Genomic DNA, 12,323 nt, shown 5'->3' with positions numbered 1-12,323 from the left:
GGAAAAAAACAAACAAACACAAAACGCACAAAAATACAGACATTGGCTTCAATTAGCCCAAAAGCTTCAAAATTACCTTGAAGTTATCTGAGATTTTAATATATTTTAAAATAGATATATACACACACAGAGGATATATAAAAATACTGGAAATAGATATATGCTGGGAGGGGGGGAATATATATATATGAGTATATATATATATGCTGGAAATATTCTGTTTACTTTCTGGAAGTTTGTGACCTTAGGGTGAACCCCACAGAGACCCCACGTTTTCAAGCTTTTCTTTATTATCACATGTTTAAAGATTACTTTACAGATCCACAGAAGAAAGGCTTCTCTTAGAACCATTTGTTTCTCTAGGAACTGCAGTTCTAAATGAAACATCAAGTATCGTGGGAGTTAGTAACCTGAAACCCCACAGTTTGTATCAAGAAACGGCTTGATAGGAACACAGAGTGCTCTGAATAGTACTCATTCATTTTCAGACATGCCATCAGCTGGCCATGTAATAGTAGGTTCCCAAAAATATGGAAGTGTGCATAAATATCTCTTCAAACAGCACTAGTGAATTATTCCTCCCCCCCTCCCCCCCCTTTTTTTTTTAATGCATGCATGGATGGAACTTGCATCATATTTCACAGATCACACAGAATTGCAGACAAGGCTTGATTAAATAAAATCAGATTTTCTTGAATATATGCTGAAAGCAGGGGGTAAGGTAGAAGAGAAGCTGGTGGGCCACCAGAGTTCTGGGTCCAGAGCCTCAGATGTTACCCTTTAGACTGCTGCTATCAGAGCCCACACACCCCACCACACAAGAGCTCCTGGTTCTTCATGAAGAACAAGCTAAAGGCATAGAATGAATATGGGAGAAGGTGCTGTTCTCTGGCTATGGAGTAACAGCAAGAGCTGGACATGCCAGTCTTCAGGATCTATGAAGACTAAAGAGGTGAATTTATGTATTACTTGATCCTTCCCCTCTCCTATTACAGTAGCATGCTTTGGCTAGACTGAGTGCTAGTGAGCCAGCAAATCAGCACCTTCAGGATTTGTCACTGGTGCAAACTCATGGCAGAGCCATGGCAGAAATTGGAGGGGGCTGCAACACCCACCCTGCGACAAGCAAATCTGGTGTTTGTACTGTGACATATTCAAGCCTTTCCTTGTTTCATGAAACTTCAAGTCCTTCTTAAGGCTTTATCTACATGAAGCCTTACTTGGAGTCACTGCTCCTGATTAATTCTCTGTAGCTACTTAAATATTTGAAAAGCTGCTTAACCTTGGGGAACACCCCCAGTGCTTCACTGGAAAGGGCAAGGTGGAGGGGGAGTGTGGTATTTTGAGGAGAAAAAAAGTCATGCCCACACTATACACAACTCCATGACTTGAGGTCAATCCAGCCTAGCCCAGGAAACTGTATCCTGGGTTACTCATTCAGAGTATTTCTTCCAAGAGGCTGTTTGTTTGTGTATGGCTGCCCTAGGCTATTGCAGCAAAATTCCTTGCACTGAAGCAACTCCTTTCCTACTGGCAGGGACTGGAATAACTGCAGATGTAGAATAACTGCAGATGTAGAAGAGGCTGCAGATGTAAACCCAACCCATCTGAGTTCGGTTCTCTTTACATCACCTTACTAATGCTATTAAAAATGTAGGGAAACAAAGCTGGAGGAAGAGCTGCCCATCGTTTGCGCTTGCACCATGCATGCCACATATCTCCCCCTTTTCTGGAAGAGTTACAGAAGGCATTAATTGAGCTTCAGGGTGGCTTTATAATTACATAATTGCAGACTAATTTCCCTTTCTTAGTGGAAAAGTTGCAAAAAAAAAAAAAAAAAGTGGCAAAAGAAAAAACTGCACAGCCTCTCAGAAGCAGAAATGCTCCTGTGTAGATCAGACCTCATCCTGCCCTGTCCAGGCCTATATTGGTGAGAACCTAATAAAAGGGAGAGACATGAGTGGTGCAGGTTTTGTGGATGGCAGGTGTCTGCAGCCCAAGGCTGGTGTGGTCCAGCCTCACACATCTCCCCTCTTCACTGGATGGACACACAAACATTTTTTGTATCTGTGGTCTGAGGAAATTATCCAGCTAGGCTAGCAACATTTTTTCTTTTTACTTTTCAGCTAGTACAGCATAGTAAGAACAAAAGAGAGGTGGGAGCAGAGACTGATTTGGCCATGATGCTGAATGTCATCAAGCTGAACTGGGAGGCTTTGGCTTTGTGAACATGAAAACCCTGCGTAAAGACTCGCTGCCACCATCCTTCCTCTTCCCATCTCTGGCTGGCAATGGAGGTGACAGCAAGGAGGTCTTTTGGCTCATCCAAACTGTAACTTCCCTCAGAGAAAACGCCAGGTCTCCTGACTGTACGCCGCTTGGGTTTCTTCATCTTCTGTGTTCAAGCAGACCCGAGAGCAATGACTGCCCAAAACAAGTAACAGGAGAGAGCACAGGTGATGGACTGCTCCCTGATTCTTATGGGTGATGATAACATTTCCGAGAGCAGCATTAGCAGTCAAAATCTGAGCTGTTTAGCCTTGGTTTCATTGTTACACTGAGTTTAGACAACTATCAAAAGCCTGTCTGGGAGAACTGGAATTCAGCATTTCGTATGTGGTGGGTGAGGATGTGCCACCTTGGCTCTGAGTTCTTCTTTCATTACATCATGTGGAGGTAACACCCTGCACCTTGGTGACTCATAATCAGCACTTTCAGCCTTCAGGCAATAACTTTATACCTTCTTTGACATGGCTGTAGGGGATGATAAATACACTACATGTTTCTAAAGATTGCCTTCGGTGCACTCTGAAGGCCCAAGTTCTTCCTAATAGTTTGCTTTTACCAAAATAATAAAAAAGATTTCTCAGCCATCTAGAAACCTTTCAGGAGGCCTATAGCTTCAGACTCAAATTGCAGCTTGAAAAGGCTTGTAGGACACAAGTCTGTAAACATATTTAGTGTATGAAAAATGATTTTCTAAAAAACATACAAGATGTTCTATTTCACCTAATTCTCTCTATTGATTTCTGTAGCATTATCTTCTTCCTTCCTTTTTTTCCCCCTTTCTTTCTTTTTTTTTTTTTTAATGCATTTCTATTTCTTCCAAACACACAAAACCCTGTTTCTTTTACAAAACAGAACAAAGAAGTTTTCCTTCCCAATCAGTAATTTAGTTTTCTTTTGTAATTGTAAAAAGCAACTCCTGGAAAAAATCGATATATTGTTGCCAAGTCATACACAATCGAGAATGGAGTAAACTTAGTAAATAAAGGAAATTGCAAATTTTTTTTTTCCTCTCTTTGGTCACCCTTTAGCACACTCAAGGTGACTGCCAATCTCCTCCCTGTTTCTGCTTTGCTTCCCCCACCCCATTTATCCTCCCCTCCTCCTCCCCCAAAATTTAAAAGTTAATCTCGGAGAGGAAAAGAGAAGTTTGAAAAGAATTGTTCTTGGAGTCAAAATTCCTGATGTCCTAAATTACAGCCATCCCCACCCCGCAGTGATTGGCTCCTAAAGTAATTTGACCCCTCTCAATTAACGAGCACAGAGATAAAGATTGCTCATGTTAAAGTCATCACATAACACCAGGCTTAGACATTGGAAAATCTCAAATAAAAGACAGATACCTGTCCGGCCGTATCAATAGTTTCAACATATATCAATATTTGGATACGATTTACTCTCTTGATGTGCAAAATTGAGTGAATTTATGCACCTAAAGCTAACAAGAAGGGCTTCTTGTCGAAGAACCACTTTAATTGAAATGAAAGACCATTCACTAGCCAAAGCTTAGGGAGTGCTAGGACCTGTGTTTCTTTCTTTCAAGGCACAACTGTCATCTGCAAAATATACACATGGAGTTTTGAAGCTCAGATGTGAGCTGCTTACAAATCCAAGAGGGCACAAAAAGATGTTTTACCGACTTGATTTGCACCTCCAATTACACAGACACACAGGCTGGGCTAATTTACACTGAAACTTAATTGCAAGCATAAATTTTGTGTATACACATGACATATAAATAAAACCTCTTCTAGAGAGCTGTGATGTGTTACACAAAGGAGCTCAGAGTCTCATCTCTCTCTCTCTTTTTTTTTTTTTTTTTCATGGTTATAGGTCTCACTTTGGGACACAAAATTACTTTAATGCATTTGTCTTCTTCCCTGAAAATACCTAACTGTGGGATGTCAAAAAAATAAATCAGGATCCAATTTGTCCTGGAGTACTCTTAAACAGAGATGCAGTTAACAATTAATCAGCAAAAAGTGTGTGAGGAAACACAAGCATGTGGGTTACAATTTATTAACTGTAATTCCAGCTTGTTTGAGTGACTTGTAAAGGTGCTTTGCTGCTCTTGTTTTTGTGGAGGGAGCCAGGACTGAGCATTACAAGGAACAGGTCAAAGGATTATAGATTTGCTGAGGCTTTTTTTATCTTCTAAACAATATTTTGTGTGTGGAAGGCACTTTCAGACTCAAGGGGTGAGCAAAATGCAACTGGACCATCACTCTCTATGTGATGGGCAAGTTTTTGATGAAGTCCAAAGGAGAAGGTAAAAAAAGAGAATATTTTAAAAATATATATAATAGTAACTTTAAAAAAAATCAAAACCAAAAACGACCCCAGAAGTCACCCAAATTAAGCATCTCTCCTGAAAACGCTTCTCATCTCACAGTTTATCCCTACATAAACTTGAATGTTTGGGGCATTTAAGGAGCCTGGATAAGGAGATGGAATCAGGCTATGATTCAGAAAGCTGGAGACCTGAAGTAATTTCATACCTGGCCCAGAATGGAGCACCCTCTCAATAATGTTAATATCTTTCTGGAGGCTTTACTGAAATAGGACTAGGGATTTTAAGGGTTGAATTTTAGTTTATTTTAGTCACATGGCCAGTCCATCAAGAGACTGCTCGATTTTTGCTTCTCTTCCACAAAATATGTTCTCTATGGTTTTCCTACTTGAGTTATGAGCCCCCTGTTATTCTGATAAGCCTGTTTATGGTGTGACCTACTTAACCAGAGCTCTGGTGGCTGGAGGCTCACAGTAGTGCAAAGACTAAAGGCCACAAACAGGAAAAGATATCATATGGGGGAAAAAAAAAGTTTTCAGGCTTTTGTCCTTTACATGCTGCAAGGTGTCAAGCACTGAACCAGCGCAGAGACCATTGTTCAGCCAACTGCTCTTTTCAAATGGAAATGTCTGCAAAAGCCATCTCAGCAAAAGGAATTCTTTGCTTAAACTGTGGCTCCTAGCTTATATCCTACAATAAAACCTGAGGCCTATTAGTCCATACTTAAGACTTGTTACTAGGTTTTAAAGCTCCTTTCAGGCACAGTTTCAGCCTAATCTGGCTGTATCACTAGCACCAGCAAGATTATGAAACTGCAAGGTTATGTTGCCTTTGACTTGCTAATGTTTGTCAGAAGTCTGGTTTATAGTTTCCACCAGTGCAACTGTCTTTTAAAAAATACCTCTCTGTAGAATTCACTAGAGCTACACAGGACCAGCTACATCCACACAGGAAACAGCGTCAAGGATTTCCAAAGGTCTGTTGATTTTTCAGCTTTCATGCTCTGAAGATATATTTCCTTTGAAGTGTTTCAAATAGAGTAGTATCCAATTATATTTGTAATCCCAATCTAATTCAATCAGAGACTCCAATTATAGCTGATTTGTCTCTTAATCTAGTTAAAGTCTGTAGAGTAGACTGAGCTTTAGCTAACATAACTAAATTAAAATTCAAACTGTTGAACACTTGTAATCAGGGATAACTAAATTACAAGTAGAACTAGCTGAAAAGTGGGAGATTTACAGGGGAAACGGGTTGATCCTCATTTAATGTCCAAACCCTGCATCGGTTCTCCTTGCAGCTAACTCTCTGCCAAGCTTCTAATCATAAAGTGCCTTTTAGAAAGTGCATTTAGGCTGACAGAAATACCACTATTTTAGCCTTCTTGGGTTGTTTTCTTCCTCTCAAGCACTTTATCCCAGCTCAGGAGCACTAATGCAGTGCCACTTGCACAAGTGCATCACCTTGCAGTTCTTGGGAGCAAGTGGCATCTTACTTGCTCACTGTGGCCAAGGCACATATGGAGCAACCAGGCATACACCCAGGTCTTGCTCAAGTCTGCCTTCACCTGTACGAAAAGCCTTGCTCAAAGAGTTTCCACACAGTGCAGAGGGACAGCAGGTAGATGACCTGACAGATATTGGAGATGCACCATGGTTTTGGTATCATTTACACTGTAACAGGAATAATCAGTCAGAGTAAGAGTCTCGTAGGTATAAATGGGGATAGATGGCAGAAGAGCTGTCAGGGGAGTTTCACAGACTGGGATGGCCCTGCTAGCCAGTGGTGCTGCATCAAGGTGACTTCAGAAAACACCTCACTCTAGTTAACCGACCAAGGTAAAAACCAGCAGGTCCTGAAACAGTGATCAGCCAGTGTTGATGGGGTTCCAGGGAAACAACTTTGCTTCACAGGCAGGAATACTTTAGGATTGTGGGGGGTTGTTTTGGTTTGTTTGGGGTATTTTTAACTGATACCAGAACTGGCTAGCTGATCTAACCTTGGCCAACAAAACAGCAAAGATGTTCTTTTGTCTTTAATCATACTTGGGAGCAGCTATTACGTTTAATTAGCTCTGTCCCAACTGCTAGTTGCCCAGTTTCAATGTATTTACCCACCAATTCCAGGCTCTCTCTTTCAGATTTAAGGGCTGTACTTAAGCCACCTTGATGAAGACAAAAGTCTATTTCAACCATCTCGGGTGAACTAAACACCCCCCCCCCCCCCAAAAAAAAAAACAACTTTACTTTGTTTGAAGAGAAAAATGAGCAGCAATTTCTTTCTGAAAGTGGTGTCTGACAGCAGGAACATCTTGCAAAAAATGCCAGTTTTCTCCACTATGGCCTTGAACTTTCTGATCTGAATTAAGACTTGTTTAGAAAGGCACCTGCATTCCCTTAAGTACTGTAATAAAGCTACATGGCTACACAGCATCCAAGCTGAATAGAGACTATGGGATTTTTAGCATTTTACCTGTAGTTTGAATTTTTGGTGAAGATTCTTCTTGTGTAAAGAAATTTGAATGCAATTTTTCAGCTGTCCAATGTAAGTAGAGATACTGAATAATATCAAAAGTGTCAGCTTGAAGTGGGCACTTCAACATCTCTATGAAAGCCAGACAGAATTCCTTTAATCCTTCATTTAAAGGAATGGTTTGGGAAAGTTCATCAGAACTGGATATATGCATTTAAATAAGAGTTTCTTGAAATAATGAAGACTTATGGCAGACAGAACATACTACCAGCTGTGAGTCTTGGTCAAGAAATGATCTGCAGTAAAGTTGTAATGAGGAGAAGGAAGGGAAGACTTTCTCCCAAACTTTACTCTCTGGACAAGATCTATAAATTGTGAAAATCAGGGTCCTACTCATAGTAAATTGTGCAGATGTTCACAAGTGATCATGCTATTCTATCTCCTCCATTTCCATCCTCATTCTTGGCATAAAGAGTATTAAACTTGATCATTTTAGATATTTAAGTATCAGTCTGCAAGTAAGCTAACACTTCACAAAAATAAAGTGCATTTCATAGCTTTTTGTCATTTTTTTTAATTTCTTTCAGGATGTCATTTGGAAAATTTTGTGTTGACTTCATTCTATTCATGGTTTTAAGTCTTCATATTTTGGTTTGGACTTTTTTCCTAATGCCTTCCAACCATAATAGCTGAAGATAGGGGGCTGAAATTGAGCTATCAAAGACCAGATGGCACCTCCAAAACCTGCTAATGCTCTGAATCTCCACTAACAAATGGTTGTCAGACCTTCATTAGGTATGGCATGAACCAAATTCATCCACAGGGAAAACAGGCAGACTTAGCACTGGGATATAACTGCTAAAAGTAATTGGAAAGATATGCAGTAGCAAAAGGAATGGAATTATGTCTGCAATGTAAAAACAACAACAACAAATGTTCTTATTAATCATAGTTCTAAATGAAGAAAATGAGAGTGAATTTTACTCAGTAAAAGACCCCTTCTAAGTGGTATTTTGATGTCAGAAAATAATTCAATTTCAATCTTGTACTTCACTGACAGGAACAAGGAAATTAATAATTCTTTGTCAGAGCTGTTGTTCCAAGTCATCTCCTCACAGATGACTACAGACAGCTTAAGCCCAGCTATCAGATTTTCTTTTCAACACAGACTTGGGAAGAGATTTTGGAAGCAAGCCCAGTCCTTTGCTAGGAGGGGCAATGTGTTCCATAGGCCTTTTGCAGGCTGCTTTTTAGGATAAGGTAACAAAGAATTAATTGATGGTGATGCAATACCACATGCAGTGCAATCATATTATCTGAGATGACACGGATATGGGGAGGTTGTCCTAGTTTGTTACCTACTAAGTTGTATTTAGTATTACCTTCTGTTTAAATATTTTACTATCACATTCATAGAATCATGGAATCATAGAACCATTTCAGTTGGAAAAGACCTTTAAGATCAAGTCAAACCATTATCTAGCTCTATCTCTCTATTAGATATGCTTTGATATTCACTAAAAATAAATTATCTTGTACTCAAAACTCATTAGCCTAGTTCCTAATTATGAAGGGGATTTACCATGGGCAAACAGCAGCCCTGATGCACTGGACACAGGAGCTGCCATCTTACAGCACTTATCAAGAGACCCTTACACCACTGATGGCCCTGCAGCCCCCCTGCAAAAAGGGATAATAATTAAACATCTCCAAAGGCTCATTACAGCTTAGTGCTAAAAAAAAGTTTGTGTACCTTGTCTGGAAGGAAAGGGTCTCACAGGATTTCTGTTACTATCCATGATGTATCATTGGGTCATGAAAATCAGTGAAGGCAGCACCACAAAGACAACTTACACTTATCTCTGCTTTTACATTTATTCAGAGGCAAGTAAGTGTTTGAAAATTAACAAATATTGCAAAGTAGGGGAAATGATATTCACTTACCACACAATCCATTCCTTAAAATGTTTGCTTGTATTCTTGGGCAAATCTGGGCCTCTCATTCTCCAGATTGCATCAAGATATTATATGAGGACACTTTTCATGCCGTGAGAAATACAGCTGATTATGTTTACTCTTGTGTAGATGAAACGCTTGGGCATTTTAACAAACACACAGAGATTTGTTTGTTTACCTGCCTAGCCCACATGCTTCTCATTCCTCCTGGCTGGGGAGCCAGTTGGTGGCTCTTTCAAAAAGTTTTGAAAAGACCTGGTCCTGCATTTTCAGTCAGACACAGTTTTGGTAAAGCATATTTTAGGCATAACAGCCTGGAACCCATGGGAACTAGCCAGCCATTGGCTGCATTAGAATGCAGTTTGGGTGGTGGGATTTCTATGGTGTTTATAAAATCTTAGAATTGGCAGCATAAGTACAAGAGGGAGAGTAACTATAATTTTTCACTTGTTACACCCCCATGTTGTCTTTTTTCTCCTTCACCTTTCCATACTGTAATGGACGTGTGGACTCCCTCTTCAGTCTCATCATCCATCTCTAAATATTATTCCTAAAACACAATAATGCAAAATAGTGAAATCTCCTCAGGGCAATCCCAGCTGAGATGGAGTGAACAGTGTGCCGTGGGGTAATCAGATAACTATGCAGAGCCACAACTGCTGAAGCAAGAGGGCTCACTGCTCTCAGGGAGCTTCAGAGCACTGTAAATGGCTGCTCATATTTAACAACCAGTTATTAATTAATAATAGTTCTGTAATGCTAGTACATGGGCACTCTGTTTAGTGATGGGAAGGAAATACGAAGCTCTGTTACTACCTTTCCTGCAGCTCTTCATTACTGTTTGCTTAATATTTTAGCTCTTAAATATTTAGGGCTGAGTGTCCAAGGGAATTTAGTGCTTAGATCCCCTTAAGATGTTCAAAACAATTGGCACTGAAGCTTTTATTGCAGGGAATAAAAAAAGCTACTTGGGCACAAATTCAAGAGAGTTTCTCAATTTAATCTGAAGCTTGTTCCTGAACAGGTGTACCCCTTAATTATACTGGCCTGCAAACACATATAAAGCAGGACCATTGCCCTGCACTTAAGCAATATTGTCACTATAATCACGGCAGCTGTACTGAAAAGCACCACTAGGTCAAGCAGCAAGCTGTTCCCTGAGTAGAGTGCCTGTTTCAAAAATTTGTTCTCTGACATTCTTACGCTTCTCAGCGTTTTCCCTCCTCAGTCCAATATCTACAACTCCTTTGGGTGGCTGGTGCCAGCACATGTGTGCACAGTTCTGGAGCAACAGCTTGGCTTGATGGGTCAGAGCAGTGTGTATCTGCTGCCTGCCATGTGGGTAAGATTGGAACTGTAACTCATTCTCTCGATGAGGACATTAATTTGGAGCTTTCTTCCTTACCCAGGTGCTGATTGTTACACAATTTGCATGAACTCATGTCTTTGAAACTGCTCCCCTACTATCAGGTTTGTTTGAAGTGGTCAGCAGGTTCAAAAAGAAAGATGGATGGATGGATGGATGGATGGATGGATGGATGGATGGATGGATGGATGGATGGATAGAAAACATGACTCATATTTTCTTCTAAAATATGGAAAAAAAGATCCCTTAATTACCATACTTATAACAGTATAAAAGCTGTTTGAAGAGCTCTCCTGATTTTGCATTCAGTTAGAGTCTAGTCTGGAAGAGTCATAAGTACTTACCAGCACACAATTTAACATACTTATTAACCACTTCTGAATTTAAATGTCTGGGCCTCTGCATCTACAATCTTGATTAACTGGTCAACAATCAACCCTAATTACCCTGATTTACATTGCATGTACTGCTATGGTCAACTTCATATCAGCAAGTTTGAGGCTTCCTAAACATGTTCTAACATGGCAACATTCAAGTTGTCTTCCATGTAGCGAAGATAAGCCCTGAGAGACTATACTGGGAGATTTATCTACAATGAGCTGCAGTAAGGAACAGAGGAAAGAACACAGGAGGAATGTCACCTGATGCACCTCAAAATAGATGAAGACTTTTTTTTTTCCTTCTCCAAGCTATAAAGATGTAGGTAATACATAGTGCAACTTAAGAAAATGCATTTTTATTTACATTTAGAATATAAAGGAAAATAATAACAAAGTTTTAAATTTGTGTGTTCTTCCCAGCAATAAACTGAACTGATCAGAGGAGGACAGCACAGGAATGAAGACAATATTCTTTACCTTAGTGGGAGTTAGTATGCATGCATATGGAGATATATACATGCACATATACACATGTATGTATGAAAAATGTGTGTGTGTGTATATATATATATGTGTGTGTGTGTGTGTGTGTATGTATCTCCCCACAAACATGCTTATCAGATTTTCCATAGTCCTGATCATTTTGCAGTGACATTCCTGAAGAAGAATTTTCCGGCTGGGCAGTGCTGTGGCTCCTGCCTCTGGCAACAGTTTCTTGTAGCAATGAGTTCCACGTGCTCATAATGCAGGGCGTTAAAAAAGTTCTTTTTTATCAGCCTCGAGGGTGAGGCTGGGCTGCTGCTGGAACTACGCCTATCAAGAACGATGCCTCAGCTCTGTTGGTGGTAGAAGATTGTTCCCCTGGACTTTTCTTAAAAAAATAAATAAATGTCAAGCCAGAGAAGGAAGCCTGCTATTTTTCAAGTCCAGAAGCTGTAATCATGCTAATCCATATGATCGTGCTAAAGCCAAGCAACATGCCTTTTGCATATGATGTAATCATTCAGCATAACCTATTTATAACCACCACTGGCTGAGAACACCTTCCCAGAAAAACATAATCAGGAGAGCTTTTCCTTGATCACATTCCTCCTCTTCCTCTCTATATTTTTTTAGTCAGTTGTGCTCTTCATTCTACTTTTACTGTCTTCCAAGCCTTAAACACAGCAACATCCCTTGCTTTGTTTTTATTTTTAATTTTAATCTAACGCTTTCCACATCTTCTATTCTTTCAGTGTGTTAGAGCCGTACTGAGTGAAATCCCAGTCCTCTGAAATCAATACCAGAACTTCCATTGATTTCATCTAATATATTCTTTTAAATTCAGCAAAAATGCTCCACATGAGTAGTCTATTTTAAATATGGCTATACTGCATAGGGCTGTCTGTCTCTCAGCTTGAGACATAAAACAGTGAGTTTAATAAATTCTCTGCTGTGGATTGGTAGCATTATGTGTAGTAAATAAAAATCTGTTGGTTATACTGAGCATATCAAGTATAAAGGAGAAAATTAATCAATGTAAATATCTAACCGTGGATCAATTGGTATCAATCTTGTTTAACAGTCTATTTCC

Source organism: Indicator indicator, chromosome 24, assembly GCF_027791375.1.
Source record: "Indicator indicator isolate 239-I01 chromosome 24, UM_Iind_1.1, whole genome shotgun sequence".
In the NCBI taxonomy this organism is placed as follows: domain Eukaryota; kingdom Metazoa; phylum Chordata; class Aves; order Piciformes; family Indicatoridae; genus Indicator; species Indicator indicator.
The sequence above is the reverse complement of the archived record's forward strand: the minus strand, read 5'-3'. Positions refer to the sequence as shown.